The sequence below is a fragment of the Lissotriton vulgaris genome, chromosome 1_1, assembly GCF_964263255.1.
Source record: "Lissotriton vulgaris chromosome 1_1, aLisVul1.2, whole genome shotgun sequence".
Taxonomy (NCBI): domain Eukaryota; kingdom Metazoa; phylum Chordata; class Amphibia; order Caudata; family Salamandridae; genus Lissotriton; species Lissotriton vulgaris.
In genome coordinates this window covers 1,728,547,098-1,728,567,650 of record NC_141685.1, presented here as the reverse complement: position 1 = coordinate 1,728,567,650, position 20,553 = coordinate 1,728,547,098, and the positions used below count along the sequence as shown (strand labels likewise).

At 44.5% G+C, this 20,553-nt stretch overlaps 1 protein-coding gene across 1 annotated transcript in view; it reads right to left on the bottom strand.

Moving 5' to 3' along the window:
• Positions 1-20,553, bottom strand: part of CELF2 (CUGBP Elav-like family member 2) — a 1,275,464-nt gene that overhangs the window by 887,981 nt on the left and 366,930 nt on the right. The window lies entirely within an intron of this gene.

Sequence of the window (20,553 nt, the reverse complement as noted above, 5' to 3'; positions counted from 1 at the left end):
AAATGAAGAAATTGTTTGGTTTTGGTATGAAGCAAAGGAAAGAAGCATGGACTGCTGGAGTCAAATGTTAGTACATAAACGAAGTAAAACAACACCATAAGTGGGCTTAAAAACTGGCTTAGTCCCAGGTCATCCAATCAAAATCAATGTATAACTTTGTTCATATATCAGTATTTGGATACATTTATCCTGATAACACATCCATGTGTGTGTTGAAAAATCTACTGCACATGCCCTGGACAGCAAACAATGCTGTTCAGGAAGCTATGGATGCTGGGCAGTAGGAACAAGGTCTCCTCGGAGTGGGCGCTGACACTACTTATTTTCAATCTTACCTACCCGAGGACATCAACTACCAAAATAATACTACTATGGACGTCCGGAGAGGCCAAAGTGGTTTATCACATGCCTGTAATGCACACTTAAGTGCACCCCTTCTTGTTACAGTTGGTCAAAGTGCTCGACAAATGCATAACTTTGCTACATTAAAGCGCTGAGCACCACTACAGGGCACAGTTCTTCACTTTTTGGAGGAGTTCCTTTCCTTATTGCTTTGCTCTAACACCACAGATGCAGCCAGATAGTTATGTATAGCTTTGATCTTCAGTGCAACAACACAATGTCCTTCACAAAGTACTTGGGCGCATATTCATGCAAGTCCACATCCTGGTTTACATTGGTAACTTTAGGGATTTCTCCTCCTTGTTTTGGTCTGTATTCTAGAAAGAGGCAATGCCCAACCTGGTCTAACCAGATGTGCCTTGTCCGGCAGCCCACAATGCTTATTGTGAAGATGCACTGTAAAGTGAAAGTGAAAGTGAAAGCTAAGCGGGCTAATGGGTAAAACAATGTTGGGTTAAGACTTTATGAAATTGTCTGCATTTCTTAAAGTTAAGTCAATTGAATAGATATGTACAGCGATACATTTCAGAATAGCAGTGGAGTTTAATAATGTACGCCAGTTTACCAGCACTGTAGGCTGATTTGGACAGCATTGGCGTTAACAATTGACCAATATGCCCCTCCATTCTGATCTGTGAATGCAGTATCATGTCTGTCGGGATTTGACTAGATGTCTGTCGGGATATGACTAGATGTCTGTCGGGTTATGACTAGATGTCTGTCGGGTTATGACTAGATGTCTGTCGGGATTTGACTAGATAGCAGTTTGAAAGAGAAGGGGAGAGACTACTCCCAGCAACCCCTAGCAGGGTACTCTGTGGCCAATTGCTAATGGTCAAATAGGCCAACAGATCTGGGTTTCATCCTGAGGCAGTTATGCTTTAGTTTCCGCTGTACACAACTGTATGCAATTGCCCAGCGTCCCTCCCCAGCGGTGGAGTATTGCTTCATGATATGCCATGCTCCCAGAATGGGGAAGTAAAGTGCATAGTATTTTCAGCTCTGAAGAGAATTACAGAACCCATAGAAATACAGATTATTTAGTTATATAAAAGTTATACTGTCTTTTGCTTCTTCGAGAGAGAGCCATCTCTGTAAATCTGCTGCTGAAAAATCCAGCTATGCTGGTGAAGAAATAATGTGGACTCGAGAGGTCCTACTCTTGTAATGGGCAGCTCCGCTTTGCGGTTTCACTTACTTCCTATTGATTTTTCAACTGAACTCAGTGCTTTAAAATTATACAAAAATTTCAATTATCATTTGCATAAACTAGCACGGCTTAAAATGACATAGCCTGTAATGTCCAAACAGGCTAACTGAACCCCTCCACTCCCGCTATCCCACAACCTTATGTCCTCCCACCAGCCTTCCACCTTCTGCAAATTGGTTTACATCCTGTTCAGAGTACCTTCCCGTTAGCCGTTTTAGGAAGGTTCAGGTCTCTTACCCACTTGTTGTGCCAAAAGTGTCTTCCATAACCAGTGGCAGCTCCTCCGCTAAGGCTGAGGAGCGTCACCCCACTGCTCGTTGAGCATTGGAAAATAAACATAAAATGATAATAACAAGAGGTTATTATCATTTTCTTTTTCTTTGCGGGACTCAAGCCATGTCGGGCGGGGCAGGGCTGGGCGCCCCACCATCAGAGGGAGCAGGAGTGGTTTGTGCTCCCTCCCTAAGTGTTCATGATGGCTTAGCCGGCTCTCTGTGGCCGGCCAAACAGTCAGGCGCACTCTGCATATTCTCCACTGGGCTGTTTTGCACAGCTCAGTGGAGAACATGCCCAGCCTCCTAGGTACTGCCTGAGTGGCCAAACAGGCCACTAAGACGAATCACGACACTGCTCCTGCATCATCATGATTGGCTGGGTGAGTCAGGGAGCCTGGGTGCTTCCAGTGCTGGTGAGAATGGAGGAGAGACATACAGCAGCAGCGAAGATGGTACGTTTATTTAAAATATATATATATATCCCTCCCCCTTCCTGCCACACCACCCCCGTTCCGAGGCAGCCGCCACTGTCCGTAACGCTTAAGACCCACATCTGTTTGGGACAACTGAGCTCCTTGTTTTCTTAAGCCAAATATGGAGATAGCACGTGCAGTGTCTCCCTGGTCTTTGAGGCATTTTCCATTCCCCTGAAGGGTCTGTTGGCTCCATGTTTTTACTCCAGTTGAAACACCCACTACCTTAGCTGTGAATATCTGCAGCGCTCATGTACCAATACCCCAAATACTCATTTGAGAGCTTCAAACTACTTCAGTTGTACCCCCACCAGAAGCTTCCTACCGCTCTCCATTCCCCAAACGGTTCATTGTTCATCTCTGGGATGAAATCTGTGTCCCCTCTTAAAGTTATAAAGGGTGAAAGGTGTGTAGTCACTCTACTGCTTCTATACAGATTGCTCAAATTCTTTATTGCCATATCAAGTATCATAGATTTATACAGGTTTCAACTTAATTTCTGTTTTGTTAACCACTGGACTTCCCACAACGGTCACCCGGGAAACATGTGTTTCAACACAGATCACCTCTTCTTTTTATCCCCCTTCATGCATTCATCTAGGAATCGGAGCTTGTTAGCTTAGTAATAGTGGGTGACATTTAGAACGTCCGGTGCTGCTTCCCTGAGCTGTAATGTGCTTTGTGCCCTCTTCCTTCTCAGTTTTCCTCCTACCTAGATCTGTCCCTCCAGTGGTTGTTGAAGTTGTAGGAGTTTTGCTTCCCCGTCCACTGCTGTAGGGATACGTGAACATATAATATCTTGGTGACTACTGTCATGTTTATGCTGGCTATCCTTTCCAACCAAGACAGAGAAAAGAGAATAAGGGAGAGTGTCTGTGCACACAGCTTTGTGGGGTAACTTTGACTGATCTTCATAGTGCTGTATAATTTCCTTTCTCCCAACATAGTCGCTAAGTCAACAACTAAGCAGTAAAGTAGTGTATGCTTTTGGTGGTCCATCAAATTGGGGTAATCTGCTTTACGAAGTCAGATTTTTCCCTATCCAATGAAACCATAAACTCTCTGACTTAAACCAAATTGATCTTAAAACCGGTCTGAATTATTTCCAGTTTTAGTAATGGCCCCTATGTGGATAAAATGGGGTTTGACAGTGTCAGTAGTATATCATGTGTGAGAGCATTGCCCTTAATAACACCCAATTAACTATATCAGATGCTTTTTCCATGTTCAAAGAAAGCAGCACCATCTGTTTCTTGTGTTTTTCACTCATATCAACAAAGTGGAGCACGTTTTTGTATTCTTGCCACCTTATTTCCACCTTAAAAAAAGCCATTTCATGTGGGGGGGGGGGGGGGGGGGGGTGCGATGTGGCATTATTTTGTTGTGTCTTGCTCCTAAGGTCCTAGTAGAAAGCTTCAAATGTATTTTGAGGAGGAATAGAGGAATGGTGGAAACATAGGATCCCGGATGTCTTCTTGGTTTCAGTGGATATGCAATTGTTGTATCTCTCATGCCAGGGGTCAACTGACAGCTCAAACAAAATGAATGTAAAAGCTCAGGCAGTGTTTCTAGAATACCCGTGGTCATCGTCTTTTAGAAACCTGCGGTAAACCTATGAGACCCTGGTGCTTTCCCTGTTTCAACTTATTTATGGCCGATAGCATTTCCTGTTTTGCTATTGGCTGATCAAACCTCTCTCTAGCTTCTGCTGTTAAGTTGCGTAGTGGGGCCGTTTGTAAATGTAATCGCCTCTCACCTGACCCTCAGCCTTCTTTACGGTATAACTGGCAATAGTAACTCCAAATTCATTAACAAGTATTCCTCATAGTCCACTCGCTCTCCTAAGAGACTTTGAATTTCTGTGAGATGATTCCATACCCTTATGACCTGGAGTCTATTAATCAGTGGTATCCACTACTTATTGCCTGGCCTCATGCCATTTAAAGCATAGGTGACAGAGTATGCATTTAGCCTCATCTAACTCTAACATCCTGTGCTGGCCTTGTAAAAACTTTTCTCCACGTCCGTTGGGATTGAGTTTGTATATGATGCCTTTTCAGGTCCTTTAGATCCTGACCACGGATGCCACTTGCTCCTCCCTTTATTTATTCAGTCGTGCTGTCTCTGCTATGAAGCAGCCTCTAACCAGTGCTTTGAGTTTGTCCCACTCAACTGCCATAGATACCTCTCTTGTTTTAGTAGAATATCTATAGTGCCTGACTGCCTGCCCAACATCTCGTCATTAAGTAGGTATTCATTCATTTTCCAGTCTGTGTTCCTGCCCCAAAACCAGTTTCAAGCCCTGCATTATGTTAGTAATCGGTTCATTGTCTCGCACAGAGAGATTGCTCCACTTCCCGTAAGTCAGCAGTTTTTCTTTTACCACAGATAGGAGTGATCTGTTTCTTATAATAGAGAGAATGGTATGGTGTCTTTCCTCGGTCTGATGAGAGTGAATGAACCTTCTATCTATATGAAGTCATTAACAGTGCTTAATTTGTGCTGGTGGTTTCCAGTGCTCAGCTACAGCACTTAATTGTCAGCACCGGCTTTACTGACAGTCCACCACATGGTGGAACTGTCTTTTTAATTTAGAGATGAGCATAACAACAGTGTTTATTAAGTGAATATACATAAAAAATGAATAATAACAGCCTCTCATGACATTAAAGCTTTGTGTAGCCTGAAATAGTCTGAATTGCCACGCTTGTAGAAGTGTGATGGTTAGGTGTTATGCTGTCACTGTCAATGCCAGCACTGGCAGGGTATGGGTGCTGCAGGCTGTAGTAGCCTTCTGAGAAGGGCCCTGGCACTTAATTGTTTACAAATAGAGCACTGGTCTTTAAACACTATAGGAGAGAAAGAAAAGGATAGAACCAGGCCACAGTTGTGCACTGTATGCCATTCATACGCCTTCTTTCAGTTTTTATGGCTGAAACAGAACAATGCAGGTTCTCTTACTTTGCATTACTTGAATTCACAAGGAAATATTTATTTTGTATAGTATGACAACCTCAGTCAGGGTATTAGGTCTTTCCATGTCAGTCTGATACCAGGGAGACTTAGAATTAGCTTGTTTTTGTTTGATAGGAATATTGTGTCAGTAGCTTTTTCAGAAGTTGCATGACATCTGCAAGCTTGAGTTGTTACAGAAGCCAGCCCAATGAAGAGGAGCGAATTGATGAGTGAAATGATGACTAGGTTATGATCCAGTTCTTTGAAAACATCAGTTAGAAGTGTAGCTTGTATGAGAAATGACTGGATCTTTGCGAGCACAACCTTCAGAATGTGGGTAAACCTCTTTCAGAAGACTGGTCCCAGGTATTCCTGCTCCCCAGGTGGGTTGCTTGCTGGCATGTTGGTACAGAGTCAATTTCAGTCCATAAAGAAGGTGATTAGGTCACCAATGTTGCTTGTGAGACAGTAATGTAGTTTCTAAAACATGTTTCTAACTGTTTTCCTTCTTTAGCTATTCTCAACTAGAGGTGGAACTTTTTGCTCCTGTGCATCAGAGGGATGTAATCTTTGCAATGGACTTGCTGCAATGCCATAGTATACTGTATTAGAATAGTTTTCCTGGGCACTCATGCTTATAAAACGTATCACTGTTAAATACTGAGAGCAGGGCAACAAATGATTAAGTTTAGACATTTCGTCCTCAAAAAGCAAGATTTAGAAAGTTTCCGAAAGTTGCTGGTTTTTTAGGCTTAGTGAAGCAGCACCCTTCTACTGAATGTGTTCTTTTTCAATCCCAAGCATGTCAGTGTTCCAATTTTTGTTCCTTGTTTGATTGAATAGGTTACGATCAGGAGAATTGGTGGCCATATTTGCCTATTGTGGTTAAGGGTTCATGTGGTTGCCAGGGACCTCTTAGTGAAAGGAGAATGGTTGGATATGAGACTGGTTTGTGTACAAAGAGGGTGGGCATTGCTGCAGAGGGTAAATGTGATTTTAGAGCTAGCTCTCCAGTGATGAGGAGGCTGGTGTGCATGTGGTGAGAACATGTGCAGGACTGGTACTTGCTGTTGGGCAGAATTAGAAAATGTTTTGAGTTAAGTCTGCAGTCCTTTTTAGTGTTTTATTGATGAGTGAGATGAAGCTGGGAATTTTCACTAACTAAGTGTTAAACGGGATGCCTGCCCAGATATTCATGTCCACTAAGGAGGGACATTTATACTGCTAAAACCAGGAGGAACTGTTCTGGTGGACTCAGTCTGAGATAGAGATGCTTCGGTTTTATTTGGGGGTGTTAGTAGACTAAACCATGGAAGTTAGCTACCATGAGACTCTTAACATAGGAAATATTTGTACGAGTCATTGGATGGTCAATCCATAGCTATACAGAATGCGATGGCTTGTCTTTTGCACCAGTTTCTTACAGGTCTGACAGAGGTGGTGGTAGTCATTGTTGTGTTTAGAATATAGTGACTGAGCAGGTGCTTCTAAATGTCTGTTGTCTGTAGAGCATGAAACCTTTGGATACCAATGGCAAGTTACACTGGGAGGCTATGCATACTAATTCTTTGTGCTGTGTTGGCCATTGCATAGTGTCCTAGATTGTCTAAGGGCATGGGACTGTGTGGTAGTTCAAGATGAGATGATTTTCAGATGGTTCTGTTTTTGTTGCTTGGCCACTATTGGGGCTGTGATGTACAGGGGAATTGTTTACTGGTGAATGGTGCATTAAAGCATTGATGCAGTGAGTATTCTGTTATAGGACGTATGGCATGCATCCTGCAATCTGTGTCAAGTTTCAAAATGATCAGTCCATGCCACAGACTTGTGGCTCACATGCCAAATGTAATGTTGATTAATGCAATAAAATTAGCCTTCCTGGTATATAAACCTCCGTGAAACTGTTTTATGCTTTAGAAAAAGCAACCCCTCCCTCACTTGTATTCCACCCCATCCATATTTCAAGTGCACTTCGCTTAATGCTGTGATTTAGCTATCGCAAGTGGAACAGGAACCCTGGCACCTGGGCCCATGGGTTTGAGCTATCAGCTGAACTCCAGTTATTACTGTAGTTCTAGACCCATCAGGGATTAAGGGGGGACTTTTCTATTCTTGCATTAGGACTCTTGGTAACCTTCATATACCACTGTCTAAAATATGTTTCTAAAAAGTCAAATTAGACACCTGGCAAAAATCAGCCCACAGGCTCTACAAAACTAACAATTCAGACTTTTTCCTCCCCACCAAAAGATGTAGCACGGACAAACACAATCCTTCAGATTTAAACTGCCCCCACTAAATCTGCCTAATCTAGCCAAAAGATTAATCTAAAATAGGTTTCCTTCTCTCAGTAAGAGGAATCAAATGCAATTGTTTTGTTAAAGTGCTCTCAAAATCACCACTGTAGTCTCCCAATATAGTCTTCTTCTCTCCACAATATACTCTGAATAACAACATAACTGAATAACCGCTCCTTTTCTGGAGCCTTCCTTCAGGTTGCTGAAAAGCTGCAAATGCTGAGGTCGTTCATATCCTGATAACTTAGCCTATGGAGACTTCTCTACGCAAAGTTTCTTAAAAGTACAGTGAATTCCCCGTGCACGATGTATGGTCATGCCCCTGCCATGTGTGCCCAAACCTCATGTACCTCTGGTCCTAGTTTTGATTTGGGTCATGTCATGTTCTAATTCCGTGTGCGCTCATTGTCCTAGGCTTGGTGTTGGAGGATTCTGGACCTTGTCCTGAGGCAGGAGGGACGCATCAAATGCACCCTCATAGTGACAGTGGACTGCCATCCCAGTCACTGATTTCATGAGTGGTGGCGACTATATACCATGTTTGAGTAATTATAGTGACAAGACCTTTTTACTTATGAGAAATGAATATAAGCTTACAGGCCCATTCATTTTAAGTTCCTCCATTGGACGATGAACTTGGAATCCTGAACGTCAACAATTTGTGTGTTGTACATGTGTGTGTGTGCTAGGATTGATAGAGTGTCACACATGAGTGATACAGACCTGTGCGTTACATTTTGGAAGCCCTCAGCCTGGACCAGAGTGCAAGTTGGAAGAGAGGTTATTTTCCACAGAGAGCATATGTGTTTTGCTGGCATCTCCTAGATCAGGACACCATATGCTACAGAGAGCAAAGAGGAGACAGACTTTCTTTAGAAGTGCCATGGCTTTTCCTGATAGATTGGGCTGTAAATGACTATGACTGCAGCTGCCTTTAGGTAGATGGCGTTGGGTGCAGGGCGCGGCTTGTAGTACCTGTTGTTATGGTAAGGAGTATTTTGAAGGGCAGTGATTGTTGTCTCTCTTCCAGATCTCTGTGAGAAGGGATTGTGAATAGCTAGGTGCAGCCTGCTCTCACTTCTCTGTACTTTTGTGGTGGGCACTCCACGTGGAGGCTGTCCTGCTGGCCAGAGCATCATTACAGATAAAAGCCAGGTCTGTAAGGTGGTCTGGTTGGAACATACGCAAGGGGAACCATCCTAAACCGGTTGCAAGGAAGAAGATCTGGAATACACATCCTTTGCTGTGAATTTGGTACAAAGATTGGAATCCAATGCCAGCCGGTGTTCATTATCTGTTCTACTGAGGAGGGGGCACTCCACAGAATAATTAGGCACTGCCAAGAAGCTAAAAGTTGGTGTTGCACTGACAGCCAACTCTCCAGAGGTGAGGGAACTTTGCCTGGAGTTCGAGCTGCAAGAGTAATTACTGGACTGTCCTGGGTGCCAAGACATCCTGCCTTTGAGAGAGGGAAGGAACTGCCAATCCTACGGGAGGGCTTGATTGTGAAAGGGACTGCAGTAATTGATCCTGGCATGGGTCTGATGGGCAATGACAGAAGGAGTCGCAGTACTGTCAGACCAGACAGAACAATCTTCTTACGATGAATTGAGGTTGTTGCCTTGAGGCACTGAAAGAAAAAGATAGGGCCAAGTGACCGCTGCATCAAATAATCACCTGAGGGTGTTTTGTTGTCACACTCAAAATAAGCATCAAATGCTCACAAGAGTGAAAAAATGAGTGAAGGTGTGAGCAGAGATCTACTGCCATCTGCCTGGTAAAGGGCCTCTGGCAGAAGCTTTGGCTCCCTTTCAGGGAAGCTCTGCATGACCGGCTGATGTGCAGCTCCCTAAAAGACTGCCATGTTCACCTGGAATCTTGCTACGGATAAGGCCCCTCTCCTGCAGAATGGCAAACATGGCCCGGTGCTGCTCTTACAAAATAGGTGAAAGACTATGCCGAAGAGACTGAGGGCTAAGACCAAAAGGGGGTATAGCGTGAGAAAGGTGGGAAACAAGACCCACACCCTCGTACTGTGACTGATATTCTTCCTTCCACGGAGAGTCAAGTAATGAAAGGGTTGTATTTGGCCCAGTTTACAGAGTATTGATAGGACACGCCCAGGGACAGTAGTAGTAAAAAGTCTCAACCGCCACTGTTGTGGGCTTGTAGCCGCTGCCTGCTCTGTTGTCTTCTGAATGGGGTCGGACTACATCAAATACCATAACAATTCAAATACTCTAATTATTTTGTCTAACCTCGACCACCTGAGCTTTTCTCAATGCCTTGAACCACTCAATGGGGTTTTCTAAGTATGGCTTTCAGTTTTAGGCCCAGATTAACGGACATTTTGTGATGGATTTGCTTCACAAAAGTGACACAAACCTGAGTAACTTGTTTTTCACTTTCTTTCCAGCTTAAACTTGTTTTGCGCTGGAACGTTGCCTGCTTTGCATTATTCTGCATCAAGGGGGCGTTCCATAGTTGGTACATAGGGGATCCCATTCAAGCCCCCATGTCTTTTAATGCAAAACCCTATCTACTAGCAATAGTAGACAGGGTTGTGCACCCCAAAAAACTTTGAAGCAGCATAAAAAGGAGAAATTATGTTATTTTCCTAACTTTTCCCACTTCACATGTGTGCTCTACTGTACAGAACACATCTGAAGTGGGAAAAGTTTTAAAGTTAGTCTAAGCATAGTATCTTGTAGTGGAAGGGTCCCTTCCAGTGTCAAATCTTTGTTAGACATGACACAGACACCTTTTCACTATGGTGCAAAGGTGTGTGTAGTGGAAGTAGGCAACCTGCTTGTGCGCCAGTGCTACGGAGAGATCAGGACAGTGTCACATCTTAGTGGGTAAGGCTAATCTGCTCGCTCCCTCTCATGCAACGCAGAGTAGCAACCTTGGCTTCTGCGCTGCATTGTGAGACACTATTCTAAATCTGGGCCTTGGTGTATTGCTTTTGGGGACTCAAAAAGCCTTCAATCATGACTTCAAATAGAAGTACATTTTGATAATCCATTATTTTTAGGTCTGTTTTTATACACTTATCGACAATAAAGGCGCATATTGAAAAGAGGTACACGGCCTAATTCTAAAAAGGCGAGGATTTATTATATTTTATTTTTAGAGTTTTTATATAGCGCGAACCAGACCCATGCTAGGGTATCAGAGCGCTTTACACTGGGCGTAATGAGAAACAATGAAAATGGGAACATTCAAAATAAGTAACATGGAGTAACAACAATGAGAAAGCTTAATCTGAAAGACATTTCAAATATCATTCAAGTTTGTGTGGGTCATAAGTTCTTGAGGTAGCAATGATTAGAGTGTTCAACCAACAAGAAAACAGGTTTAAGGTAGGAATTTGCTCAACAGGAATGATTTTGTTTCCTTTTTGAAGAGAGGGATAGAGGTTATGTGTTAATCGCCAGGTAAATAGCGGTCTAATAAATGAGGGTCTTGCAAGCAAGCAGCGTGATAGGTCCATGAGTAGTTTTTATTACTTCACATTGACCCGGATTGGTGAGCTACATGTGGCTAGTGTAATTACCTGTGTATGTTTCCTACGCTGAAGAGTTGGTTCGAACGGAAATGTCTCACAACTATGGGTAGGGAAATCATGCTGGCGGTACCCAGCGGCTTTAGGATTACGTGTGTCAATAACGGTGGTAACAAGAGAGGAGGGGGTGTGGCTGTTATCCTGATGGATGGTTGGGAGATCTCCACTAGGAGTATGGAGCACATTGAGAACACTGAGGCTCTGTCCTTTTGTGTCAGATTCTCACCCTCCTCCTCTGCAGCCGGGATGTTAGTAGATAGACCTCTTGACAGTTCACCCTGCCACCTGGTAGAGCTTAGTGACACCATCTCTCAGCTCTCTCTGAAGTACGCCAATTTTGTTGTGTTACCGGACTTCAACGTCCATGTGGATGTTAAAAATTGGTCCCAGACATCATCGCTGGTTAAAACGTTTGAGGGTCAAAATCTCACGCAATTGGTGACCAACTCTACACATAATGCGAGCCACATGCTTAACCTTATCTTTTCTATCATTCCCAATTTAAAAGTGTTATCTTTTCTATCATTCCCAATTTAAAAGTGGAGGTACCTGTATGCCTGTCCTGGACAGATCATTTTTTGGTACCGTCCTGTTTCTGGCTTGAATCCAAACAGTCTAACTCCAGGTCAATTCCTGACAGGAGGAGAAACTGGAAGGGGTCACCTTAGAAGCTATGGGACCGGCACTGCAAGACACTCTCCCCCAGCTGACGGGTGATCCCGACAGTGATGTAACCAGCTTTAATTGCTTGCCCCACTCAGACTGGAAACGTCTTCAAGAAGGAAACTCTCAGCCCCCTGGTTCTCTGCGGAAAAGTGGTATTGAAAAAATGTCATAGGCTTAAGCGCAATACTATGAGGGATTCTTTGTCTAACCAAATCAAACAATCCGACAACTCGGCCAAAGAATTGTTTACAATTGTCCAAAGTTTGACTAATCCCACTGTCCGGGACAGGATAGTTGCGCCATCCTCTACCCTCTGTGCTAACCTGTCAGACTACTTTGAGGAGAAGAGCCAAATGATATATCCACTTCCCCCCATTCAATGTGCCCCCCTTCCCACGTGCAAAGCCCTACTTCAGACCCTCTCAGGACTTCCATTGAATTTCACTTGTTGTCAATTGAGGTGTCACTCAGGGAATTGTACAAGTGTAAGTCTGGCTCTCCTTGAGACACCTGCCCGACTAGGTTCTTCAAACTTCTGGCCCCTAGGCTCAATCTGCTTCTGAACCAGATCTGGAACTCCTTCCTGTTGTCTGGTACCTATCCAGATGCCTGGAAACAAGCTGTCCTACTGCCTCTGCTTAAGAAGCCAGATGCGGATCCAGGGGAGCACAAGAATTTTAGGCCCATCTCCCTTCTCCCATCTCCAGCAAACATTCTGGAAAAGGAAGTCCAGAAGTAACTGACTGAATTCCTTGAATCTAACAACTGCTTCCATGACTCACAATCTGGTTTTAGAGCAGGGTACAGCACGGAGACCGCACTTCTGGAAGTTTCTGAAACCATTTGCGAAGCTGTGGACCGGGGTGCCTCAGCCATGCTGATTTAGCTTGATCTGTCTGCAGCTGTTGACTCTGTGGCCCACCCAATTCTATCGGCGAGACTGAGACAGGTAGGAGTGCGGGGCACTGCCCTGTCCTGCCTCCAATCGTTCATGGAGAATCGTTCACAGCAAGTATTTTTACATCCCTGCGACTTCTCTCAGAAACCCATCATCTGAGGGGTTCCCCATGGTTCAGCACTGAGCCCGCTTCTTTTCAATGTATACCTGGCCCCCCTGGCGACCTTGGTCGAGACCTGGGGTGTGAGAGCAGTCTCCTATGCTGATGATACTCAGCTGATGTTTTCCTTTAAAGAATACTCTGAGGCTGTCTTTCTAAAATGTAAGCAATGCTTGGAAAACTTCGCGGCCTGGATGATGAAGAATTGCTTACAGCTTAAAACTGAGAAAACAGAGGTCTTATTCTTTACTCTAATCTGCGGTGGCCCTCAGAGATGAATCCACCACCTAACCCGGTGGATTCAGCCAGAAGTCTGGGGATTAAATTGACAACTACCTCTCTTTTAAGACCCAGGTGCACCAAGTCTCCTCCATATGCTTCTGGAAGTTAAGAGCGTTGAGAAAATTCCTTCACTTCCTACCGGAGGACTGCAGGAAGACTACAGTCCTTGCATTGGGAACTTCCCAACTGGACTATTCAAACAGCCTATGTCTAGGGCTTCAGGGTTATCTGGTCCACAGACAACAGATAATTCAAAATGCTGCGGCCAGATTAATTGAGAAAGTCCCGCTACGCCATCATATTTCCCCACATCTGCGGCACCTCCATTGACTACCTGTTGTTAGGAGGATTGAGTTTAAGGTGCTCAATTTGGCCTACAGACACCAGAGATCAAGGCCCGGGTTACCAGAGGCAGAGATTGCAAATCCATCAGCAAGTCCGGGCCCTGAGATCAAACCACCTGCGATTGCTCAGGGTTCCCCGCTTTCTTAAGGACAGGGGGAGTGGCAGAGCGTTCACGATGAAAACTGCAAAACTCTGGAATACTTTGCCCCTTTCCTCTGCATGATGGAGTCAGAACAGGCCTTTGGGAAGGCTCTAAAAACCTGGCTCTTTAACTTGCCGTAGACTGACGCCTCGTTTACCCCACACCGCGAATCTGCAATTCAGCGGCGGGACACTTCTGATGAGGTAGCTGTGCGCTTTACAAACTTAATTACTATTATTATTATTATTAATATTATTATGCAACATCCTTTTTCTCGTGAACAGAGAATGTGCAACTTGCAATGAAAGAAAGGAAATGCCAAATTCAAGGTTCGCTTCTTCTTGCAAACAGTGGCTGGTGGTCTCTGCGTTTGCCGCCCGCGACCACATTGTAGAGGGGGCGGGGTTGCTGGAGACATTGCACTGACTGCTGCCCCGCTACGGCGCATTGTAGAGTTGGGGGTGGGCTGCAGATTGCTGCCCCAAGACAGAAGGAAAGAGCCGGAGGTGACCGCCGCCCCCAAAACTCATGCCACATGGGGCGGACCTCCCCCCACCCTCCCTTGCTATGCCACTACTTGCCTAAATTGCATAGCACTTGTGACCCATATTTCTAGAGTTAGGAGTGCCACGTGAGAAAATAGCTATTCATCTTCACCCACCCCTTATCATTGAGCCACAGCAGTCGTACACTCTCAGCAGAAGTATTCAGTTGGCAATGCAAATATAGTGACATCTATATTCTGGCTAATCCCTCTTAGACCCAAATAAATCTAAGGCAGGGTTTCTAGGTTGCGTTATAAAATAATTCATGCTCGGCAGTAAAACTGTTCACAGGACAAGAGCCTTAAATCTGCAAACTATTGGTTAATAGAATGAAATAAGGAGAAGACATGCATTTGCTCCCTCGCTCCCCAGGCTCCCCTGCAGTACATCATCCCAGGAACGGGTGGACGTGTCTTTGTTAGGCAGCGCCGCAGCAGTACCACACACTCACGCTCGCTCTTCCTTCAGAGAGCGCCGCCGCTTTCCAAATTTAGCTGACTGCAGTAAAAGAGGACAGGAAATGGCAGGCTTAAGATAGCGATTAATCTGTTCTTTCATGTTTATGCCCCAGAAAAAGAAAAAAAAACATTTTCCATCTCTCACTCTGCTTTTTCCCCTCCCCCACCAAGATACATTTCTAATAAAAGATGCATCAAGAGAGAGAAAGTGCGCATTTTTCTGAGTTTTGTTTACATTCCAATACTGATAGTAAACTGTACTTTGCATACTATTTAATGAAGCATACTTTCCATTCAAAACACAGACAAGCAGCATACGTGCCTGTTTTACTAGAGCAAGCCAGAGCGTCAAAATACCCCCCATATAACCCGCAGCACAGCCTGCCCTGCTCAGCAGGCAAAGCGCAGTGCAACCGTCAAGCCCATTTTGTATAAAATGCAACCCAGCAGTTGCAGGAGATAACGCGAGAGCAACAAAGATCTCACACAGAACTACATACAAAGCTGATGGGGCTCTCACTATGCTACCTAACGCCAGGAAGTGCCACACAATCACAGCATAGTACACCCTTCGTTCACCTTACCCCGCACACAACACAGTTCACCGATTTCAGATAATTGGCTGTCAGGGCCAGACTGGGAAAGCAAAAGAAGCTCTGGAAAAAAGACTCAAACCAACCCACTCTCTTCATCTCCTCGTGCAAATCTCTCTCTGTCCACCCACCCACCCATCCATCCATTCATTCTCTCTCTCTCTCTCTCTCTCTCTCTCTCTCTCTCTCTCTCTCTCTCTTTAGTCTCTCTGATCACATTTTGTCTAATTTCCTCCTCCCTCCCTCTTGTTCTCTCTCTCTCTCTCTCTCTCTCTCTAAACTCCCGCTGCAAGTTACCTGGGGGAGCTGGGGAAAGTGACAAAGGCACCAGGAGCAGCTGTAAGTATCGTACTCCAAGGGCTCCAATCCATTCGGGAAATGCCCGATGGAATTAAAGGCCTGTCTTGTCCTAGAAAAATCCAAACACTTACTGCCCAGCAACATATATTACAGCACGCTGCTGCCCTACTTCTAGGTTTTGCACCTTGCAAATACCACAAGCATGCATATCCATTTCTGTACAAATGGATTTATAATTTGCTCCCACAAAAAATGTCAGAGAGACCTTGGAACACCAGGATTCACAACAAGTAGTAGGAGAGTCATATAATTCACAAGTATTGCCAACTCAATAGCATCTCAATAGTATATGCTACTCACAAGCACCAACATCAATCATAGGACTTTTTAGTATAAGAATTTGTACCAACCAATATTTACTAGTGAGACCCAGACAAACACAACTTGTTTCTAAAAATCCTTGGAGCATGCACAATCTGCCCTAAACTCTGATGCGGCTAGGGTGCCATACAAATGCTAAATGTCTATTTGGGTGAAGATGAGTATATCCGAGCACAAGGAACACTCCCCTGGCCATGTTGTATCAACAAAGTCTCACTGGTCTTTACAACAGAAAGCATGTGAAGGGACTCTGTCCTGAGCGGAAGAGTGCTAGTGCTTTGAAGTTTGACAGAGCTATGGTTCCCACTGCTAAACAGAATTGTTATAACCACAGTATTCAACACTGGCACTGCTAACTCATCACAGATACTCAATGCGGGTTGTCCTGGGCATCAAATGCTATCCGAGCCAATATACTCCTTCCTTGGGGGAGCAGTTGATGCTTCTGCTGCTCCATCCCGTGCCAGAACCAGAAGTGCACTTGAGTCAGATGGCAAACTCGACACTCACTTCAACCCGATTTGCCTTCTTCAGAAGCAAATCATTTTCTTTTTTATTTCAAAGTATTTTATCAGATTTTATACATACAGTTACCATTGCTTTACCATTACAGGGTAACAGCCCAAACTGGCTGTCCTTGTCAAGGATGCAGGTAAGTGGTATATATGTTTGGCTGACCCCCTTTCCACTGTCTTGTTAGAAGAATAAGAGTGGAGGAAAGGGGAAAGGAAGTGAGTAAAAGAGAGAAAGGATGAGATAGTATACAAGAAGATTATTTCAGTCGTAGGTCTGTTCTGGGCCTGTGGGGCTATGCTTTGTGGCAAGCGCACTTCTACAGCTGAGTTCACAGGGGTTCGTAGGGGCTTTTCCTTCCTTTTATTTTATTCAAACAAGGCAATTCTCTCATTTAAGAGGGGACAGTCATGTAAGTTGTGGCAAACAAACTACTTCAGTCAGACTGAGCCCCCCAATCAGAGTTGAAACTTTTCACGGCCCATCGCAAGTTGGGCAGCTCTGTGCCAGGTGTACTGTGCAGGAGTTGCCAGGGTCAATAGTAACTCCCATGGGGGAAGGATTATGGACAAAGGGACTCCATGCTATGGGGTTTGGGGGAATAATATGAAGGAATTGTGTGTTCCTCACTGATTCCCGCATGCTTTACCCCATATTTCACCCAGAGACTCCGGCTGCTTTTACCAGGTAAAGTCTTAATAATCCTGATTTTCATGCAGCTCTTCTACTTTCCAAGGGGCCAGTAATTAATGTAGCTACTGGCCCTATTGGGATTAGCGGACCACTTGAAATGAGGTCCTTTCGCTTTAATAAATTCTTTCATTTGCCCAGCGCTTCTCCTCAGTTGTCCTCTGAATGCCATGGCCCTCAGTGCAAACTTTATCATCATTCTGCTGCACTGAGAAATATAACTCCGATTTGAGCCATGGCCCTTGTTTATTAGAAAAGATACAAACTATCCCAGTGATCCATAATTTCTACAGGAAAAAAAGCTATGCATGTAATGAACCAGGGAACCTAATCATAGTTAGCGTTATCCTCAATTTTGCAGATAATGAACCAAGGAACCAAATCATAGTTAGCGGTGATCCTCAGTTATTGGTTGAGAAGTAGAAGAGTTTTAATGGGTTTACAATAATTAATTCTGCATACTCGCCAGCCAGAGCTGGCAAAGAAGGATTCATATACCCAAACTGGAAAGCACTTCCATCATGACCTTTGTAAGTAGAGGAAATGGAAAATACCTCACCAATAGGACACTGACAAAGTGGTATCTGTTGCAGTCCAGGAGCCCTGAAGCTAAACTGAGTAAGTGCAGTAGAGCTGCCTGTTTACCTTTAGTATTCAGGGTGTCATTTGCTCTTGAATTAGATTACAAGATGTGTGGAATATAAACTCATATTAGGGCAATTTTTTAGATCACATTTCAGCAGGAGAAGCCTGGTGCAAGATGAGCTTGGAAAACTGATCGGAAAGAGACAACTCATCCAGTAACTGTCACACAAATGTCTTTATGTGAATGTCATGCCTCATATCCATGGCCGTTGGAATTATGCGACAGGGGAGGATTAAATTATAGGGCTTAGTTGATTAAGTATGCATCATTAACAGCCAGATTATTTGGTGCAATGCAGCATTTTATGTCATTTATACAGGTTAACACTGCTTCAACAAAGGTTTTGCCTCATTAAAACCAGTTTAACACCCAAAAACAGCAATAAGCACCCGAATGACCTTTTACAGCGTGTAATGCGTGGCGTTACATTAATAGTAACTTTTGATCCACTCGAGCTAGAAACAATTTTTTTGTTGTTGTTAAAAGTCGCCAAATTATGCAGCAGATGATGGATTATGCGGCAAAGGCAGCAAAATCGATTACCATGCAGAAAATGCAGCAGCTACAGAATCGCCTATTTCGAGGGGGCCTGTTCATACCACAGAGGTAAACTCAGAAAGATGCAGCAATACCACACATGATAAAGAGTAAACCCTCTGGGATCGGAATTTATTACGTCAGAAAGTGGGCAACTCCTATCAAAGCCAGTGATGCACAGAACTCCTCGAAAGCTGCCGACATTGCTGCGCCGTCAAATCCTTGGAGCCACTCTGACACATGGCAAACTTGCACAACAAAAAGGAATACAATGAAAGGTTTAACGAGAGTAGCTTCAGCTAGGAGTAATGACCAATTGCAGCTTTAGTCGAGGGCACAAATCAAAGCCTTTATCTCAACTGTGAAACAAAAAAAAAGATCTGTCTGTGGAAGAGACACCCAGATTCCAATTGTTCAAGCTGGAGCTGTAGTTAATCTGGTGTAGTCTTTCTGAGCATTTGACATTTATGACATTCTCCATGTATGTGTTTAAAAAAGTCCTAGCTGTTTAGAAGAGTACAAATTAAATCATAATACTCAAGTTAGAAACAACAATGCCAACAATAATAAGATGCATACCATTAGCTTTATAGATCGCTTCATTCGTCTTCCACTTCTAAGCGCTGTAATGTCACAGGTATTAATTTCAGCCAAATTACTGGTGCACAGTTTCCAGACCTAGGAAGGAGCTGGCCTTGTGGGATTGAAACTCAAAGGGGCAGATTTATGTTAACTGGCGCATCCCGAGGGATGCGCCAGTTAACATGCGCTACAGTGCGCCACAGCTACGCCACCCATGGTGCGCCGCATTTATGATGCGGCGCACCATGGGGCAAAAACGGCAGAGATGCGTGACGCATCTGTGCCGGAAATGTGGCGCATTGCTAGAGTTGCGTCGCAAGCGCGACGCAGCTCCAGCAATGCTCTGGGGGGGGGCCTATTCTTTCAATGCTGCCTCAAGCCTTATGCCTGCTTCAAGCAGGCGCAGGGTTTTGACGCAGCATTGCCCTGAAAGTGACTGAGTGAAATCTCATAGATTTCACTCAGCCACTTTCAGGAGGCGTTCCTGCGCAGGAACGCCCCCCCCTGCGCAGGAACCCCCCCTCATGGCGCAGTGCTGTACAACGTGACGCATCTCCTAGATGCGCCATGTTGTAAATAGGGCGCAGGGATGCACCACGTTCCGTGCCGTTGCATCACGCAACGGCGGCGTAAACGTGGCGCAAGCCCTTCATAAATCTGCCCCAAAGTTCCAGACCACAGCAGATGTCAGAGCGAGCGTCTACAGGGGAAGGTTTTACAACCTTTGTCTAGACATCAATCAAAATTACACCTGGAACATTTATAATGTTGCACTGCGAAGTTCACAGAGCTCTCATGTACGAAAATAGAATATCGGTGAAGTACCAAACTCTGTGCAGCCAGGGGGCGTATAAATTGAATGCAGATTTCCTCTGACGTGCGTTTCGATCCTTTCCTGTTCAACTTTTCAACCCAGACATAACATTCTAAAATTAAACTATAGCGCTATGAAATCTGTAGCGAGTGGCGAAATTTAAGAATACATAATCAGCATTTCAGGTAAGTTTAACGTTTTTAATTCTATCAAATCCGTTTACTTCATGGTGAAATGTTTTGACACAGAAAGAGACATCAGAAAGCGCATATATAACTGTAAAAACTTACAGGGACAGGGCCGGACTGACCGTAGGGGGCACCGGGCATTACCCTAGTGGGCCGGAGGGGTGGGGGCTGGTTTGATCACTGGGGGCCGGTTTTGAAGCAGTGCTGCAATATCGGCTCCCTGTACCAAAAGCGGAAGCGTCGCTTCTTGCTAGCACCCCCTTCCTCTCCTAGGGCCGGCCGAGCAGCAATCTGCCAAGGCTTGTTTCTGTTCCCAGTCCGCCCCTGTACAGGGACCTCTCTTCACAAACCCGCACTCCTATCTGAGCACTCCATGCTACTTGCACTTCTTTTTGCTGGATGTCACGTTTCATCGAATCTCAGCAGAAAGGCGCTTCAACATGTGAATGACCTGATAGAGCAGGGGTGTTCCCTTTCATCTATTTACAACGATTTTACACAGAAATGGTTTGTGACACAATTTTACATGAAAACATCAAACTGTGTTTAGGCTTCAGGTTTGAAAACTAACTACACACAATGAAGTTCTGATTCAGATACTGCATGGCAAAAGCATTCCGAATGTTAAAAGTGGTT